Below are 20,471 nucleotides of genomic sequence, written 5' to 3'. Positions count from 1 at the left end.
TGGAGGAAAACTGGCACCATCCCTACGGTGAAGGATGGTGGTGGTAGCATCATGCTGTGGGGATATTTTTCAGCAGCAAGTACTGGGAGACTAATCAGGATCGAGGGAAAGATGAACGGAGAAAAGCACAGACAGATCCTTGATGAAAACCTGCTCTAGAGCACTAAGAACGTGACTGGGGCGAAGGTTCACCTTCCAAGCGGACAAGGACCCTACAGTAAGCACACAGCCAAGACAACGCAGGAGTGGCTTCGGGACAAGTCTCTGAATGTCCTTGAGATGCACAGCCAGACATTAATCTAATCGAACATCTCCGGAGAGACCTCAAAATAGCTGTGCATTGACGCTCCTCATCCAACCTGACAGAGCTTGAGAGGATCTGCAGAGAAGAATGGGAGAAACTCCCCAAATACAGGTGTGCCAAGCTTGTAGCGTCATATCCAAGAAGACTCGAGGCTGTAATTGCTGCCAAAGGGATTTGAACAAAGTACTGAGTAAGGTTCTGAATACTTATGTAAATGTCATATGTCCGTTTTTTATTTGTAATAAATAATACATTTCTAAAAACCTGTTTCACATTGTCATTATGGGGTTTTGTGTGTAGATTGATGAGGGAAAATAATTGATTTAATACATTTTAGAATAAGGCTGTAACGTAACAAAATGTGGAAAAAGTCAAGGGGTCTGAATACTTCCCGATACACTGTAAATATACAGTTCAAGTCGGAAGTTTACATACACCTTAGCCAAATACATTTAAATTCAGTTTTTCACAATTCCTGACATTTAATCCTAGTAAAAATTCCCTGTCTTAGGTCAGTTAGGACCACCACTTTATTTTAAGAATGTGAAATGTCAGAATAATAGTAGAGAGAATGATTTACTTCAGCTTTTATTTCTTTCATCACATTCCCAGTGGGTCAGAAGTTTACATACACTCAATAAGTATTTGGTAGCATTGCCTTTAAATTAACTTGGGTCAAACGTTTCGGGTAGATTTCCACAAACTTCCCACAATAAGTTGGGTGAATTTTGGCCCATTCCTTCTGACAGAGCTGGTGTAACTGAGTTAGGTTTGTAGGCCTCCTTGCTCACACACGCTTTTTCAGTTCTGCCCACAAATATTCTATACGATTGAGGTCAGGGCTTTGAGATGGCAACTCCAATACCTTGACTTTGTTGTCCTTAAGCCATTTTGCCACAACTTTGGAAGTATGCTTGGGGTCATTGTCCATTTGCGACCAAGCTTTAACTTCCTGACTGATGTCTTGAGATGTTGCTTCAATATATCCACATAATTTCCCTTCCTCAAGATGCCATCTATTTTGTGAAGTGCACCAGTCCCTCCTGCAGCAAAGCACCCCCACAACATGATGCTGCCACCCCCTTGCTTCACAATTGGGATGGTATTCTTCAGCTTGCAAGCCTCCGCCTTTTTTCTCCAAACATAACGATGGTCATTATGGCCAAACAGTTCTATTTTTGTTTCATCAGACCAGAGGACATTTCTCCAAAAAGCAAAATCTTTGTCCCCATGTGCTGTTGCAAACCGTAGTCTGGCTTTTTTATGGAAGTTTTGGAGTGGTGGCTTCTTCCTTGCTGAACGGCCTTTCAGGTTATGTCGATATAGGACTCGTTTTACTGTGGATATAGATGATTTTGTACCTGTTTCCTCCAGCATCTTCACAAGGTCCTTTGCTGTTGTTGTGGGATTGATTTGTACTTTTCGCACCAATGTACATTCATCTCTAGGAGACAGAACGCGTCTCCTTCCTGAGTGGTATGATGGCTGTGTGGTCCCATGGTGTTTATATTTGCGTACTATTGTTTGTACAGATGAACGTGGTACCTTCAGGCATTTGGAAATTGCTCCCAAGGATAAACCAGACTTGTAGAGGTCAACAATCTTTTTTCTGAGGACTTGGCTGATTTATTTTGATTTTCCCATGATGTCAAGCAAAGAGGCACTGAGTTTGAAGGTAGGCCTTGAAATACATCCACAGGTACACCTCCAATTTACTCAAATGATGTCAATTAGCCTATCAAAAGCTTCTAAAGCCATGACATCCTTTTCTGGAATTTTCCAAACTGTTTAAAGGCGGTGTCAACTTAGTGTATGTAAACCACTGACCCACTGGAATTGTTATTCCGTGAATTATAAGTGAAATAATCAGTCTGTAAACAATTGTTGAAGAAATTACTTGTGTCATGCACAAAGTAGATGTACTAACCGACTTGCCAAAACTATAGCATGTTAACAAGAAATTTGTAGTGTTTGAATATCGAATTTTAATGACTCCAACCTAAGTGTATGTAAACTTCCGACTTCAACTGTAGATATGCTTTACTAGGAGCTGCAGTAGCTTGATTCCTCTGTCCCTGTGTGTTAGTACATTGTAGTAATGAGAGAATTTCCTCCCCAAGCTGATGTAATGCTTTAAATCTCCACTGGAAGTCATTCATTAAGGGGTCACAGGGGAATTCATAAAGCTGCCAAAGAAGAATACAAAAGGCAAACAAAGGATTCACTGGGGTTACTTCAAAGGTCCCTCTCCAAAATGAATTCCTGGCAGTGGGAGAAACCAATTAGCTACAGCACAGACATCAAGCGCAATATTAAAATAAAAGGTGACTTTTCATTCCGCTTAACCTCTAAAAGTCTAAGCTGTGTGGGGGGGCTGGTCATACCATATCAAATCAAATTGTTTTGGTCATATACACATGGTTAGCAGATGTTAATGCGAGTGTAGTTAAATGCTTGTGCTTCTAGTTCCGACCACGCGGTAATATCTAAGAAGTAATCTAACAATTTCACAACAACTACCTTTTACAAACAAGTGTAAAGGAATGAATAAGAATATGTACATATAAATATATGGATGAGTGATGGCCGAACAGCATAGGCAAGATGCAGTAGATGGTATAGAGTACAGTATATACATATGAGATGAATAATGTAGGGTACGCAAACATTATATAAAGTGGCATTGTTTATAGTGACTAGTGATACATTTATTACATCCAATTTTTTATTATTAAAGTGGCTAGAGTTTTGAGTCAGTATGTTGGCAGCAGCCACTCAATGTTAGTGATGCCTGTTTAACAGTCTGATGGCCTTGAGATAGAAGCTGTTTTTCAGTCTCTCGGTCCCAGCTTTGATGCACCTGTACTGACCTCGCCTTCTGGATGGTGAACAGGCAGTGGCTCAGGTGATTGTTGTCCTTGATGATCTTTTTGGCCTTCCTGTGACATTGGGTGGTGTAGGTGTCCTGGAGGGCAGGTAGTTTGCCCCCGGTGATGCGTTGTGCAGAACTCACTACCCTCTGGAGAGCCTTACGGTTGTGGGCGGAGCAGTTGCCGTACCAGGCGGTGATACAGCCCGACAGGATGCTCTCGATTGTGCATCTATAAAAGTTTGTGAGTGTTTTTGGTGACAAGACAAATTTCTTCAGCCTCCTGAGGTTGAAGAGGCGCTGTTGCGCCTTCTTCACCACGCTGTCTGTGTGGGTGGACCATGTCAGTTTGTCCGTGATGTCTACGCCGAGGAACTTAAAACTTTCCACCTTCTCCACTACTGTCCCGTCGATGTGGATAGGGGGGTGCCCCCTCTGCTGTTTCCTGAAGTCTACGATCATCTCCTTTGTTTTGTTGACGTTGAGTGTGAGGTTATTTTCCTAACACCACACTCCGAGGGCCCTCACCTCTGCCCTGTAGGCCGTCTCGTCGTTGTTGGTAATCAAGCCTACCACTGTACAGTAGTGTCGTCTGCAATCTTGATTACTGAGTTGGAGGCGTGCATGGCCACGCAGTCATGGGTGAACAGGTAGTACAGGAGAGGGCTGAGAACGCACCCTTGTGGGGCCCCAGTGTTGAGGATCAGCGGGGTGGAGATGTTGTTTCCTACCCTCACCACCTGGGGGCGTCCCGTCAGAAAGTCCAGGACCCAGTTGCACAGGGCGGGGTCGAGACCCTCGAGCTTAATGACGAGTTTGGTGGGTACTATCGTGTTAAATGCTGAGCTGTAGTCGATGAACAGCATTCTTACATAGGTATTCCTCTTGTCCAGATGGGTTAGGGCAGTGTGCAGTGTGATTGCGATTGCGTTGTCTGTGGACCTATTGGGGCGGTAAGCAAATTGGAGTGGGTCTAGGGTGTCAGGTTTCGGTGGAGGTGATATGATCCTTGACTAGTCTCTCAAAGCACTTGATGACGGAAGTGATTGCTACGGGGTGATAGTCGCTTAGCTCAGTTACCTTAGCTTTCTTGGGAACAGACCATGGATGTTTTAAGATGGTCATACCATGGATCCTTTAGCTAGTCCTCCTTCAATGTAGGTATGAAAAGAAAAATACGAAATGTATTTGATAAAATATTGAATTTAGACTTTACTACTACAGCCCATAGAAATACATTGAATAACATATTCATAAATGGGAAAAAAGACAGGCAAAAAAGACAGTATCATAACGAATAAGGTTTTGAAGTGTCTGTCCTATATCTAGGAGATATAAGGAAGCTCAGAAAATTGTTGTGTTTTTTTGGAGTCATATTTAACCCATAATTTTTGTTGGCACAAAACTACCTCCATACTTCCATTTGTGCTATGAGTTACCTTCAGATGAGTCTCGTGACACTTATGGGGATCGTAAAGCAAAACGGAGAACATCATAGTTTTCATGAGAGTCTCCCCTTTCCATAGTGGGGTCCATAGGAGGTTGGTGGTACCTTAAATGGGGAGGACAGGCTCATGGTAATGTCTGGAGCGGAATAGGTGGAATGGTATCAAATGCATGAAACATATGGCATATAGTCAACATAGACCCTAGAACTAACTCGTTAATAAACCCGCTCCAATCATACAGTAGAGTGTACTGTCAGCAAGCAGTTTAGCAGTTACACCAGCGGGCCCCAGTGGCAATAAATTAATAAAACCAAAGGCTTACCTTGACATGGAAGAGGTCCCCTGTTGGATAGCCATAGCCAGCTAGCTAACATATCATCCCTCTCTGTTTGAGCTGGGTGTTTGAGTAGGCTAAACTAGCTAGCTGCTTTCGCTAACTAAGTGAAAGTAAAAAAACATATAGCTCTCTCTCACTTCTTCATTTTTAAAGAAATGGATTTGTTCAAAACTGTTCAACTATTATACTTCTCTCTCTTTGAGTCAACTACTCACCACATTTTATGCACTGCACTGCACTGCTTGCTAGCTGTAGCTTATGCTTTCAGAACTGGATTCATTCTCTGATCCTTTGATTGGGTGGACAACATGTCAGTTCATGCTGCAAGATCTCTGATAGGTTGCAGGATGTCCTCCGTAAGTTGTCATAATTATTGTGTAAGTCTATGGAAGGGGTGAGAACCATGAGCTCCTAGGAATTGTATTGTTGTCAATGTACCCAGAAGAGGACGGAAACTCCGGCTACACCATGGTGCTACCCTACAGAGTGCTGTTGAGGCAAATGTAGACCTTCATTGAAAAACAGTTTGTTTTAATCAATTATTTGGCAACGTGAATATATTTAGTATATTTTTATATTAAAGGATTTTGAAATTTACAGATGGTGATGGTTCTCCCCTTCCTCTTCTGAGGAGCCTCCACTGGAGTATAAGATGTGTCCACAACATTATTTGTGTATGAGTAAAGACCTTAACTTTTAAAAGTGATATGTTCACTGGACAGTTACTTTAAGATCACCCTTCTCCAATCAATGGTGTTTAAAACAGTGTTTTTATACTGACCGTCCAGGGGACTTTTTTTCCAATTACACAGCCCTTTGGTGTGGCGTAACTGTCATCGGGCTGCAGCCACAGGCTTGAGTTAACTAATTAAGCCCACTTCACCCTGTAATGGGTGTGTTAAAATGCATGAGAAATTCCATCTAAAAGCCCCAGTAAACATTGTCTCAGCTACATCCTGTGACATGCACTCATGGGATCGTTTCCCTTATTCCCCACTCCCAATTACAAAAGTCACTCTTTTAGCTAGCTACATTACTTACTGTAGTTTCAATGGCTCAGTGGTTTAGAGCTAGAGTATGGTGTTGTTTACATCAGGGTTGTGGGCTTGTCTAACAACTACAGTACTTTAAAACCATTTGAATATAACTACAGAAAAGGAAATCTACAGTAATATTATTTAGGAAGAGGTACTATTAGACGTTTCACTCCAAATCTCAGTCTTGTTGCTACACTGATTTTCTCTCTTTTCACACTTCAGATGCTGTAACCTCACTGAGGACAGTTTGGAACACAACTAATCATTTTGGATGTAGTTACTCTGTTCAGGAAAACATTTTTGGTGTTGCTTGAGGCCATATGGTTTCATCTGGTTGACCTTAGTTTACACCTGCCTTCATTGTGTTGGGTGCATTTGGGCAGATCTCTGTGTTTTGCTGGACCCCTCCTTTAGAAAGACAGTGAAGTGAGGCTTCAATGCTGTCTTCTTCTGAGAGATGCCTCCTTAACAAGCTCTCTAGTGAGCCTCAGAGCTATCCTGCTTCTTCACTGTACATCCGCCCTGTACACACTGACAGTATCTCAATACAATTCTGTCTTCCACACAAGACGCAAGACACACACACACACACACACACACACACACACACACACACACACTCCTCTGCTGTAAGTAGCCTGCCATTCTCAGCCACCCACTCCAACCCCAACTCTCCTACAGGTACAGATTATATTAACATTGAAACATGTTACAGTGCAGTGTTTTATGCTATTTAGTATGATATGTACTACTCATAAATTCTGGGGTGGTTTTGCTAAATGATTACCATTCTTTCTACAGATGTACAGTGGGGTCCGCAATTATTCAATTCATTGATAAAGCAAAAAAAGACTCAAAGAAGTAATACAAATACTGAGCTATATTGTATGCAACTAATACAATTGCTCAGAGAGAAAAAAACGAATCTAAATTCCAACCACACGTTCTCAATGGGGTTCAAGTCCATAGACTGAGATGGCCATTGCAAAATGTTGATTTTGTTGTCAATTATCAATCAAATGTATTTATAAAGCCCTTCTTACATCAGCTGATGCCACAAAGTGCTGTACAGTAACCCAGCCTAAATTATCAATTTCTTTGTGGATTTTGATGTGTGCTTAGGGTTAATGGGGGTGAATCTCAATTGTCAGAGGAGAGAGACTTCTGTCTTTCTCATCCAATGGGTTTTGAGAAGGAGATGAGGAGAAATGTAGCGAGTAGTATGTAATTGAGATCTTCCCGGGATAAGTAGAAAAACAAACCTAAATCTCAAAATCTCACACTATCCTTTTAACAAGGGCCCCAGGACCAGTGGAAGTAAAATAGCCCCATAACATCAAAGATCCACCAGTATATTTTACAATAGGTATGAGGACCTCTATTTTCGTGTCATATGATCATAGCACCGATTCCAATTCAAGTGCCAATGCTGTTTAGCAAACTCCAGGCAGTGCTATGGTCAGAGGAAAATAGAGCTATTTGACCATGCACACCGATGGTGGGTTTGGCCTTTGAAAGAACAATGCATATGCATAAAATACCTCAACCCTACTGTAAAATATGATGGTGGATCTTTGATGTTATGGGGCTATTTGGCTTCCACTATCCTGTGGCCCTTGTTATGGTCAATGGCATCATGAACTTTACCAAGTATCTGGACATTTTAGCCAAAAACCTGGTTGCCTCTGCCAGGAGACTGAAACTTGGCACAGGTGAATTATCCAGCAAGACAATAACCCCAAGCACAGATGAATTGACCACAAAATCAATATTTTGCAATGGTCATCTCAGTCTCTGGACTTCAACCCCATTGAAAACATGTGGTTTGAATTGAAGAGGGATCTAGAAAGATTTTCTATGGGGGATGGTCTAAAATCCCTCCCAATGTGTTCTCCAATCTCATAAAAACAGTTGATAAAAAGGCTCAGTCTCGTTATTCTCGCAGGGGGAGGATTCTGGAGTATTGAAAACAGAGGATCCAATCATTTTCACCCTTATCATTTTTTTATTTAAAAAAATATATATTTGTAAAAAATAATATTTCTCTGAGCAATTGTATTAGTATAAATCGTTTTTTTTAGCATACAATATGTCAGTATTTGTATTATTTATTTCATACTGTCTTTTCTGCTCATATTTATCAACGGAACCAATAATTCCGGACTCCACTAATAGGATTTACATTAGCATTAGCAGAGTTACTGGCTTGACATTTTTATCCAGTGAATAAGCCTGTGGAGTTAATTCATGGATGATGGGGATAGAGAGTTAGTCTGCCGATTGATACATCTCTCTGTAGATGAATCAAAAAGCTATTATGTTGTTGCCAAACCTGAATGAATAGCGTCTGGCAGCAGGTGGCAATGTTAATTTAGTGAGGGGACATGGTCAGTGGAAACTGTCCTTGCTTTGATTCTGGCTCGATGAATAGTGAGACACATTAGAGACACTCCTATAGGAGTCGTGCTATTTATTTATTTTATTTTACCGTTATTTTACCAGGTAAGTTGACTGAGAACACGTTCTCATTTACAGCAACGACCTGGGGAATAGTTTCAGGGGAGAGGAAGGGGATGAATGAGCCAATTGTAAGCTGGGAATGATTAGGTGGCCGAGATTGGGAATTTAGCCAGGACACCGGGGTTAACACCCCTACTCTTACGATAAGTGCAATGGGATCTTTAGTGACCTCAGAGTCAGGACACCCGTTTAACGCCCCATCCGAAAATTATGACTAATTGATATAAAAATGTATACAAAAACAGGACGTTTAGAGTATTTTGTCGTATTAATGTTATTAACATGGGGAACATTGCAGATGTAGTAGGCCATTCAAGTCAAGATTATGGGGATTTTTTCCCACGCCCACAAGGTGTACTATAAGTAGTCAATTTTAATTGTACACTGATTCAAATCAAATTTCAAATCAAATTTATTTTTATATAGCCCTTCGTACATCAGCTGATATTCTCAAAGTGCTGTACAGAAACCCAGCCTAAAACCCCAAACAGCAAGCAAAGCATGTGAAAGAAGCACGGTGGCTAGGAAAAACTCCCTAGGAAAAACTCCCTAGAAAGGCCAAAAACCTAGGAAGAAACCTAGAGAGGAACCAGGCTATGAGGGGTGGCCAGTCCTCTTCTGGCTGTGCAGGGTGGATATTATAACAGAACATGGTCAAAATGTTAAAATTGATTGATTCATTAAAATGATTGATTCATCATCGACTGGAACTTCAATCTTCCATCTAGCCTGATCTGAATCTCAAGAGTTGCCTTAATAAGCTTTAAATACCTCATGCGGTCTTATCCTTGATTTAGACTAAGTAGAGGAGAATGACATTTCAAATCAAATCACATTTTATTTGTCACATACACATGGTTAGCAGATGCGAGTGTATTGAAATGTTTGCTAGTTCCAACAGTGCAGTAATATCGAACAAGTAATCTAACAATTTCACAACAACTACCTAATACACACAAGTGTAAAAGAATGAATAAGAATATGTACATAAAAATATATATGGATGAGCGATGGCCGAACGGCATAGGCAAGATGCAGTAGATGGTATAGAGTACAGTATATACATATGAGATGAGTAGCGTAGGGTTTGTGAACATTATATACATTTGTGATAAGTATGGTGTTTTTTTTATTCGTAATGGCAATGCACACACCTAAAACATTACTCAGGCAACAGATAACATTGATTAAATGCACAGGCTGGAAGGATTTGACGGCAGCCCCGGCTTTACTCATACATACACTGTGTATTCTCATACAAATACCAAAGCATTCCATCATAGTGCAACTATTGAGCCACAAATAATTCTGTTAACATTCACAAACACGCTATCAGCTCACGATCTGCCCATGTCAGCACAGACAAGTGAGTTTGTTTTATTTATTTATAGGGGACAATGCACATTAATCAACATCAATATTACAATAACGCAACATTCATGTAAATGTGCCGGGGTAAGCCGCTAAAACAATACAAAGTACAAATATATTACATCCAATAATATAACATATAATTCTAACGACAACAACAACACTATCATCAACTGTCGTCTTGCATATGAGGAACCACAGATAACTCATGTGTACAGGTTTGGATAGATTTTAGCCGTGTTATCAATTTAAATGTAAAAGTACAATAATCAGTGCAAGAGGGACAACGCAATCTGCCCCTCTTACTGCCCTTGTTATCCTGGAGGTGCTATCCTTGAGCATGATATGCCGGCATATGGCTGGAGGGGCAAGACCATGCAGGATCTTAAAGACAAGGCTTGCATCTACAGTACATTAAGCTATCCAGACTAAATAAATGATTTTTGTAAATGATATGACAATGGTGGTAACTGTTTGGTTTGTTATCAAAAATCTTAAGTCTTTGTTTGTAGAGTGATTCAATTGGTTTCAGAATAGTAGTTCCTGCTTGTGACCAGCATGTGAGGCAATATCTCAGATGTGAGAAGATCATAGCATGCATATACAGTTTGGCGGCCTCCAGGGGAAGGAAAGGTCTTAGAAACATAAAGTTGGATAATCCAAACTTAACCATGTTGACCACCTTCTTCACCTGTTTTTTAGATGTCAAGTTGGAGTCCAAAATGACACCGAGATACCTGAAGTTAGACACAACTTTCAGATTCTCCCCATTAACAAGAACAGCTCATTGGGAAGAATCAATGAATTTCTTAGAGAAGTACATACAAACAGTCTTGTCGATATTTAAATGCAGGCAAGTATCAGTCATCCATTTAGAAACATGTACCATAGCTTCAGTTAACTTATTAACAACCAATTGTCTATTTTTTTAGTGTACATACAGAACTGTATCATCAGCATACATCTGCATGTTAACTTGTGGACAAGCAAGTGGGTGATCATTTATATACAGTAGATGGTAAACAGAAGTGGGCCTAATATTGATCCTCGTGGGACCCCAATGTTAAAGTAAAGAGAGTCCGACTGAGTGTCCCCAAAACAAACCCTTTGACTTCTGTTTGTCAGATAGGAATACATCCAACTAATGACTTCAGTGGACACATTAACGGAGGATAGCTTGGATAGGAGGACCCCATGATTCATTGTATCAAAGGCCTTTCTAAGATCCAAAAAGACTGTGCCGACTTCACCACCTATATCCAGTTTAGATTTAATGCACTCCAGAAAATAGCAATTGGCTGTTTCGGTTCTGAATCCAAATTGCATTTGATGTATGGAGTTTCCCTGAATGAGGTGATCAGTCAGATGATCAGCCACCCATCTTGCAGCTGCTTTTGCTAGCACTGAAAGAATGCTTATAGGTCGGTAATTTTCCACCAGTGTTGGGTCACCAGATTTTAAAACAGGTATCACTACAGCAGACTTCCAAGCATTGGGGAATAACCCATATTTGATGGACAGATTAACTAGATGTACAATAGGGGCAATCAGATAATATTTGTCTCTCTTCAGGAATACAGTGTTTAGACCAAATACATATTTTGTTCTAGAGCTCCTGGAGAAGCTAATAATACTGTCCACTGCTGACGCTGAGATTTCAGGAATTCTGAACAATGGTTTATTATTATTATCTATGGGAGTGAGGACTGTACTCTTGGTTGAAAATATTTGAGCCAGTTCCATGACAGAGTCAACAAAAACAATTGTTAAAGGTGGTGGATATGAAATTGGAGTCTTGAATTAGAATCCCATTAACCTTTAATTCAGGATGTTCTTTGGACTTTTCAGCTCCTCTCCCTGTTAGTTTGTTGAGATTTTCCTACTTTGCCATTTCCTTTTGCTTCATTGATCACTCTAAGAAACAACTTGCAGACTTGTTTACGCTGCTGTGCGTTTTTGTTGCCGATCTTACTTTGATCTTACTTTGATACCTGACGGTTTTTTACTTTTTCATTACCGTATATTTTTACTTTTTCCCTCACTCAACTTTTTTCATTCAACTTTTTCACCCCGGAGGTTTTATCTGGACATGGTTCGTCAGGACTTCAAACAGCCGAAGCTAAGTAACATTAACATGATGCCTTCTAATTGCAGTCGTTGTACTTATAATATACAGGAGAACGATCGCCTTACGGCAAGGATAGCTGTGCTGCAAGCCCAGCTTCAGACGCGATCGTTAGGCAAGGGTAATTTCAGTGTAGGAAAAGATGAAACAGCGTCTGTGCCACCAGTAAGTACAGATAGTAACGTTAGTATAAACCCCCTCGCACGGTCCCCGCAGCCGGACATCTTTCTCATGGCTTCTGGAGGGAAACGCTGTAGGAATGCTCAACCGGTGTCGCTTATTCAGCCGACAGAAACTTTCAACCGGTTCTCCCCATTAAGCGAGTCGGAGTCGGAGGCCGAGACTTCTCTGGTCTCTACTCCTCCCGTTGTGGGGTCTGAGACGCCGACGGCTCCCACCATTAGCTCTGACAAATTGAAAACCCTAGTCATTGGCGACTCCATTACCCGCAGTATTAGACTTAAAACTAATCATCCAGCGATCATACACTGTTTACCAGGGGGCAGGGCTACCGACGTTAAGGCTAATCTAAAGACGGTGCTGGCTAAAGCTAAAACTGGCAAGTGTAGAGAGTATAGAGATATTGTTATCCACGTCGGCACCAACGATGTTAGGATGAAACAGTCAGAGGTCACCAAGCGCAACATAGCTTCAGCGTGTAAATCAGCTAGAAAGATGTGTCGGCATCGATTAATTGTCTCTGGCCCCCTCCCAGTTAGGGGGAGTGATGAGCTCTACAGCAGAGTCTCACAACTCAATCGCTGGTTGAAAACTGTTTTCTGCCCCTCCCAAAAGATAGAATTTGTAGATAATTGGCCCTCTTTCTGGGACTCACCCACAAACAGGACCAAGCCTGGCCTGTTGAGGAGTGACGGACTCCATCCTAGCTGGAGGGGTGCTCTCATCTTATCTACGAACATAGACAGGGCTCTAACTCCTCTAGCTCCACAATGAAATAGGGTGCAGGCCAGGCAGCAGGCTGTTAGCCAGCCTGCCAGCTTAGCGGAGTCTGCCACTAGCACAGTCAGCGTAGTCAGCTCAGCTTTCCCCATTGAGACCGTGTCTGTGCCTCGATCTAGGTTGGGCAAAATTAAAAATGGCGGTGTTCGCTTTAGCAATCTCACTAGTATAAAGACCTCCTCCATTCCTGCCATTATTGAAAGAGATTGTGATACCTCACATCTCAAAATTGGGTTACTTAATGTTAGATCCCTCACTTCCAAGGCAGTTATAGTCAATGAACTAATCACTGATAATAATCTTGATGTGATTGGCCTGACTGAAACATGGCTTAAGCCTGATGAATTTACTGTGTTAAATGAGGCCTCACCCCCTGGTTACATTAGTGACCATACCCCCCGTGCATCCGGCAAAGGCGGAGGTGTTGCTAACATTTACGATAGCAAATTTCAATTTACAAAAAAAAAAAACAACAATGACGTTTTCGTCTTTTGAGCTTCTAGTCATGAAATCTATGCAGCCTACTCACTCACTTTTTATAGCTACTGTTTATAGGCCTCCTGGGCCATATGCAGTGTTCCTCACTGAGTTCCCTGAATTCCTATCGGATCTTGTAGTCATAGCAGATAATATTCTAATTTTTGGTGACTTTAACATTCACATGGAAAAGTCCACAGACCCACTCCAAAAGGCTTTCGGAGCCATCATCGACTCAGTGGGTTTTGTCCAACATGTCTCTGGACCTACTCACTGCCACAGTCATACTCTGGACCTAGTTTTGTCCCATGGAATAAATGTTGTGGATCTAAATGTTTTTCCTCATAATCCTGGACTATCGGACCACCATTTTATTACGTTTGCAATTGCAACAAATAATCTGCTCAGACCCCAACCAAGGAGCATTAAAAGTCGTGCTATAAATTCTCAGACAACCCAAAGATTCCTTGATGCCCTTCCAGACTGCCTCTGCCTACCCAAGGACGTCAGAGGACAAAAATCAGTTAACCACCTAACCGAGGAACTCAATTTAACCTTGCGCAATACCCTAGATGCAGTTGCACCCCTAAAAACATCTGTCATAAGAAACTAGCTCCCTGGTATACAGAAAATACACGAGCTCTGAAGCAAGCTTCCAGAAAATTGGAACGGAAATGGCGCCACACCAAACTGGAAGTCTTCCGACTAGCTTGGAAAGACAGTACCGTGCAGTATCGAAGAGCCCTTACTGCTGCTCGATCATCCTATTTTTCCAACTTAATTGAGGAAAATAAGAACAATCCGAAATTTCTTTTTGATACTGTCGCAAAGCTAACTAAAAAGCAGCCTTCGCAAATGGAGGATGGCTTTCACTTCAGCAGTAATAAATTTATGAACTTCTTTGAGGAAAAGATCATGATCATTAGAAAGCAAATTACAGACTCCTCTTTAAATCTGGGTATTCCTCCAAAGCTCCATTGTCCTGAGTCTGCACAACTCTGCCAGGACCTAGGATCAAGGGAGATACTAAAGTGTTTTAGTACTATATCTCTTGACGCAATGATGAAAATAATCATGGCCTCCAAACCCTCAAGCTGCATACTGGACCCTATTCCAACTAAACTACTGAAAGAGCTGCTTCCTGTGCTTGGCCCTCCTATGTTGAACATAATAAACGGCTCTCTATCCACCGGATGTGTACCAAGCTCACTAAAAGTGGCAGTAATAAAGCCTCTCTTGAAAAAGCCGAATCTTGATCCAGAAAATATAAAAAACTATCGGCCTATATCGAATCTTCCATTCCTCTCAAAAATTTTAGAAAAAGCTGTTGCACAGCAACTCACTGCCTTCCTGAAGACAAACAATGTATACGAAACGCTTCAGTCTGGTTTTAGACCCCATCATAGCACTGAGACTGCACTTGTGAAGGTGGTAAAGGACCTTTTAATGACGTCAGACCGAGGCTCTGCATCTGTCCTCGTGCTCCTAGATCTTAGTGCCGCTTTTGATACCATCGATCACCACATTCTTTTGGAGAGATTGGAAACCCAAATTGGTCTACATGGACAAGTTCTGGCCTGGTTTAGATCTTATCTGTCGGAAAGATATCAGTTTGTCTCTGTGAATGGTTTGTCCTCTGACAAATCAATTGTAAATTTCGGTGTTCCTCAAGGTTCCGTTTTAGGACCACTATTGTTTTCACTATATATTTTACCTCTTGGGGATGTCATTCGAAAACATAATGTTAAATTTCACTGCTATGCGGACGACACACAGCTGTAAATTTCAATGAAACATGGTGAAGCCCCAAAATTGCCCTCGCTAGAAGCCTGTGTTTCAGACATAAAGAAGTGGATGGCTGCAAACTTTCTACTTTTAAACTCGGACAAAACAGAGATGCTTGTTCTAGGTCCCAAGAAACAAAGAGATCTTCTGTTGAATCTGACAATTAATCTGGATGGTTGTACAGTCGTCTCAAATAAAACTGTGAAGGACCTCGGCGTTACTCTGGACCCTGATCTCTCTTTTGAAGAACATATCAAGACTGTTTCAAGGACAGCTTTTTTCCATCTACGTAACATTGCAAAAATCAGAAATTTTCTGTCCAAAAATGACGCAGAAAAATTAACCTCTATGGGCTAGGTGGGACGCTTGCGTCCCACCTACGTAACAGCCACTGGCAGCCTGTGGCGCGATTTTCAAAACGTTAAAAATCCTATTACTTCAATTTCTCAAACATATGACTATTTTACAGCTATTTAAAGACAAGACTCTCGTTAATCTAACCACACTGTCCGATTTAAAAAAGGCTTTACAACGAAAGCAAAACATTAGATTATGTCAGCAGAGTACCAAGCCAGAAATAATCTGACACCCATTTTTCAAGCCAGCATATAATGTCACCAAAACCCAGAAGACAGCTAAATGCAGCACTCACCTTTGATGATCTTCATCAGATGACAACCCTAGGACATTATGTTATACAATACATGCATGTTTTGTTCAATCAAGTTCATATTTATATCAAAAACCAGCTTTTTACATTAGCATGTGACGTTCAGAACTAGCATTCGCTAACATTTTACTAAATTACTCACGATAAACGTTCACAAAAAGCATAACAATTATTTTAAGAATTATAGATACAGACCTCCTCTATGCACTCGATATGTCCGATTTTAAAATAGCTTTTTGGTGAAAGCACATTTTGCAATATTCTAAGTACATAGCCCAGGCATCACGGGCTCGCTATTTAGACACCCGTCAAGTTTAGCACTCACCATAATCATATTTACTATTATAAAAGTTTGATTACCTTTTGTTGTCTTCGTCAGAATGCACACCCAGGACTGCTACTTCAATAACAAATGTTGGTTTGGTCCAAAATAATCCATCGTTATATCCGAATAGCGGCGTTTTGTTCGTGCGTTCCAGACACTATCCGAAATAGTAAAGAAGTGTCGCGCGCATGGCGCAATTCGTGACAATAAAATTCTAAATATTCCATTACCGTACTTCGAAGCATGTCAACCGCTGTTTAAAATCAATTTTTACGACATTTTTCTCGTAGAAAAGCGATAATATTCCGACAGGGAATCTCCTTTTCGGCAAACAGAGGAAAAAATCCCAAAGGCGGGGGCGGTCGGGTCACGCGCCTAAGCCCAGTGTCCCTTGATCGGCCACTTGAGAAAGGCGATAATGTGTTTCAGCCTGGGGCTGGAATGACGACATTCTGTTTTTTCCCGGGCTCTGAGCGCCTATGGACGACGTGGGAAGTGTCACGTTAGAGCAGAGATCCTTAGTAAATGATAGAGATGGAAAAGAAGTTCAAGAAATGGTCAGACAGGCCACTTCCTGTAAAGGAATCTCTCAGGTTTTGACCTGCCATTTGAGTTCTGTTATACTCACAGACACCATTCAAACAGTTTTAGAAAATTTAGGGTGTTTTCTATCCATATGTAATAAGTATATGCATATTCTAGTTACTGGGTAGGAGTGGTAACCAGATTAAATCGGGTATGTTTTTTATCCAGCCGTGTCAATACTGCCCCCTAGCCCTAACAGGTTAATCCATGCTTTTGTTACTTCTAGGCTGGACTACTGCAATGCTCTACTTTCCGGCTACCCGGATAAAGCACTAAATAAACTTCAGTTAGTGCTAAATACGGCTGCTAGAATCCTGACTAGAACCAAAAAATTTTATCATATTACTCCAGTGCTAGCCTCCCTACACTGGCTTCCTGTTAAGGCAAGGGCTGATTTCAAGGTTTTACTGCTAACCTACAAAGCATTACATGGGCTTGCTCCTACCTATCTTTCCGATTTGGTCCTGCCGTACATACCTACACGTACGCTACGGTCACAAAACGCAGGCCTCCTAATTGTCCCTAGAATTTCTAAGCAAACGGCTGGAGGTAGGGCTTTCTCCTATAGAGCTCCATTTTTATGGAATGGTCTGCCTACCAATGTGAGAGACGCAGACTCAGTCTCAACCTTTAAGTCTTTACTGAAGACTTATCTCTTCAGTAGGTCCTATGATTAAGTATAGTCTGGCCCAGGAGTGTGAAGGTGAACGGAAAGGCTGGAGCAACGAACCGCCCTTGCTGTCTCTGCCTTGCCGGTTCCCCTCTTTCCACTGGGATTCTCTGCCTCTAACCCTTTTACAGGGGCTGAGTCACTGGCCTACTGGTGTTCTTCCATGCCGTCCATGGGAGGGGTGCGTCACTTGAGTGGGTTGAGTCACTGACGTGGTCTTCCTGTCTGGGTTGGCGCCCCCCCCCCTTGGGTTGTGCCATGGCGGAGATCGTTGTGGGCTATACTCGGCCTTGTCTTAGGACGGTAAGTTGGTGGTTGGAGACATCCCTCTAGTGGTGTGGGGGCTGTGCTTTGGCAAAGTGGGTGGGGTTATATCCTGCCTGTTTGGCCCTGTCCGGGGGTATCATCGGATGGGGCCACAGTGTCTTCTGATCCCTCCTGTCTCAGCCTCCAGTATTTATGCTGCAGTAGTTTATGTGTCGGGGGGCTAGGGTCAGTCTGTTACATCTGGAGTATTTCTCTTGTCTTATCCGGTGTCCTGTGTGTATTTAAATATGCTCTCTCTAATTCTCTCTTTCTCTCTTTCTGTCTTTCTCTCGGAGGACCTGAGCCCTAGGACCATGCCTCAGGACTACCTGGTATGATGACTCCTTGCTGTCCCCAGTCCACCTGGCCGTGCTGCTGCTCCAGTTTCAACTGTTCTGCCTGCGGCTATGGAACCCTGACCTGTTCACCGGACGTGCTTGTTGCACCCTCGACAACTACTATGATTATTATTATTTGACCATGCTGGTCATTTATGAACATTTTAACCATGTTCTGTTATAATATCCACCCTGCACAGCCAGAAGAGGACTGGCCACCCCTCATAGCCTGGTTCCTCTCTAGGTTTCTTCCTAGGTTTTTGGCCTTTCTAGGGAGTTTTTCCTAGGGAGTTTTTCCTAGCCACCGTGCTTCTTTCCCATGCTTTGCTTGCTGTTTGGGGTTTTAGGCTGGGTTTCTGTACAGCACTTTGAGAATATCAGCTGATGTACGAAGGGCTATATAAAAATACATTTGATTTGAAATTTGAACTCTGCTTTTGCTTTTTTTATATTCCTAACCACCTTATTTATCAGTGATGCAAATATACGTCTGTCACCATTCTTACCAGACGTCAGTGCTTTTTTCACGGAAAAATCCCATTCTCTCATCTGCCTCCAGAGATCCTCGTTGAGCCATGGTAGAGAGGTTTTCAGTCTTGGCTTATTTTGAAATTTCCTACTAAGAGAGGTATCCACTTTGTCAATAGCTGACAGAAATGTTCTGTATCCAGACTCTGGGTTTTCATTGTTTAACAGATCAGACCAGTCAATTTGACTTATAGGTGCATCGTAGTTACTCTGCTCACTTTTCTGGAATTTTTTTTATCGTACTGTTGCACATTAATATGGTTCTTAAATCTCTTTTTAGTGAGCTTTCTAACCACCAATGTAATATTGTGGTCAGATATGCCAATTAGTAAGTTACTGGACTTAATTGTTCAATCAGGTTTGTTAGATCAATTTGAGTCTTGGATGACTGTGTTACTGTGGTTGGACCTTGTATTATTTGAGTCAGGTTGAAATAATCTGTGATCTCGGAGTTTTTCCCTGCAAGTTTTGTTTCCCCAGTATATGTTGAAACCCAGAAGGTCACAGTTCTAGCCATCACTCTGGTTGTAATTCCAATAGTGTCCACAATATAGCAGCAGTGTATGTGCAAAGTTTCAGATGGATAACTTGACGTATGAGTGAACTACAAGACTTTTCGTATGAAGTCCACCCGCATCGCCCGCATCGTCGGCGTGTCATGAAGGCGTCGCTCTCTGACCAAATATAGGATATACTACACCCCTAATGATATAGTGAAGTCTTGTTACCTTCTAGGATCTCTGAGGAATACATACGAACATGATTTGACTCGTTGAAACAGCGTTTAGGGTGAGATTTTCACAGATTCCTTTCTTTGCAAATTGAACGAGTGGAAATCCAAAATCGATCGTGCATGCTATATGGACCTTTTTCTGGGAACCTTTGGATGATAAATCAGAGCAAGATTTCAGAATATAAGTACACATTTCACCTTCAGAGGTAAATGTATCAAACCTATCACAGTGAAAAAAGTGTTAGGAGCTCTCCTCAAACAATAGCATGGCATTTTTGTCGCAGTAATAGCTACTGTAAATTTGACTGTGCAGTTATATTAACAAGAATTTAAGCTTTCAGCCAATATAAGACACTTATATGTTGTTGTTTGTCTAAAATCTGCGATCTTGACATAATGCGCTGCATGATTTACAACTGTCCCATTGACGGAACGCCGATCCTTTTAAGCATGGAATTTAGATGGTCATAAAACAAGATATCAGATGTTGGTGGTCGATATAATCCAATAATAGTGAGAGACATATGAGGGGAGAGGAAGACATTCAGCCCCATACATTCAATGTCATTGGCATGTTTCCATATGATACGATTGCATTTGAAGTTATCTTTCATGTACATAAGCAATCCACCCCCTCTGCCCTCTTCCCTGTCCCTCCTGAATATGGAATATCCAGGGACATTAAAGCAGATATAGGAGACGATTTCTTCAGCCATGTCTCAGAGAAGCAGATTTTTTTTTAGATTAGAGTCATTGTCACAACTCCCGCCGACTCCCATTGTCACGACTCCCGCCGTCGGCCCCTCTCCTTGTTCGGGCGGCGTTCGGCGGTCGACGTCACCGGCTTACTAGTTGCCACCGATCGATGTTTCACTGTTCGTTTGGTTTTGTCTTTATTGTGTACACCTGTTTTTGATTTCCCTAATTATGTTCATTATTTAACCCTCTGCATTTCCTGTTTGTCTTGTCGGTGATTGTTTCCTGTTTTGTGTTGTTGGAGGGGTTTCTCCAAACAATGTATTTTTTCTATGAGAAGATTTGTTGATATTTTGAGTAAACACATTTGTTTACATTTATCCCTGT

General features: G+C 41.6%; 1 protein-coding gene across 2 annotated transcripts in view; it reads right to left on the bottom strand.

The window, feature by feature from the left end:
* The window catches only part of LOC106599832 (acid-sensing ion channel 1C), a 206,016-nt gene that overhangs the window by 77,185 nt on the left and 108,360 nt on the right, over positions 1–20,471 (bottom strand). The window lies entirely within an intron of this gene.

This window comes from Salmo salar, chromosome 03 (assembly GCF_965601325.2).
Source record: "Salmo salar chromosome 03, fSalSal1, whole genome shotgun sequence".
NCBI classification, from domain to species: domain Eukaryota; kingdom Metazoa; phylum Chordata; class Actinopteri; order Salmoniformes; family Salmonidae; genus Salmo; species Salmo salar.
Note: the sequence above shows the minus strand (reverse complement) of the source record. Positions and strands in the feature narration are given on the sequence as shown.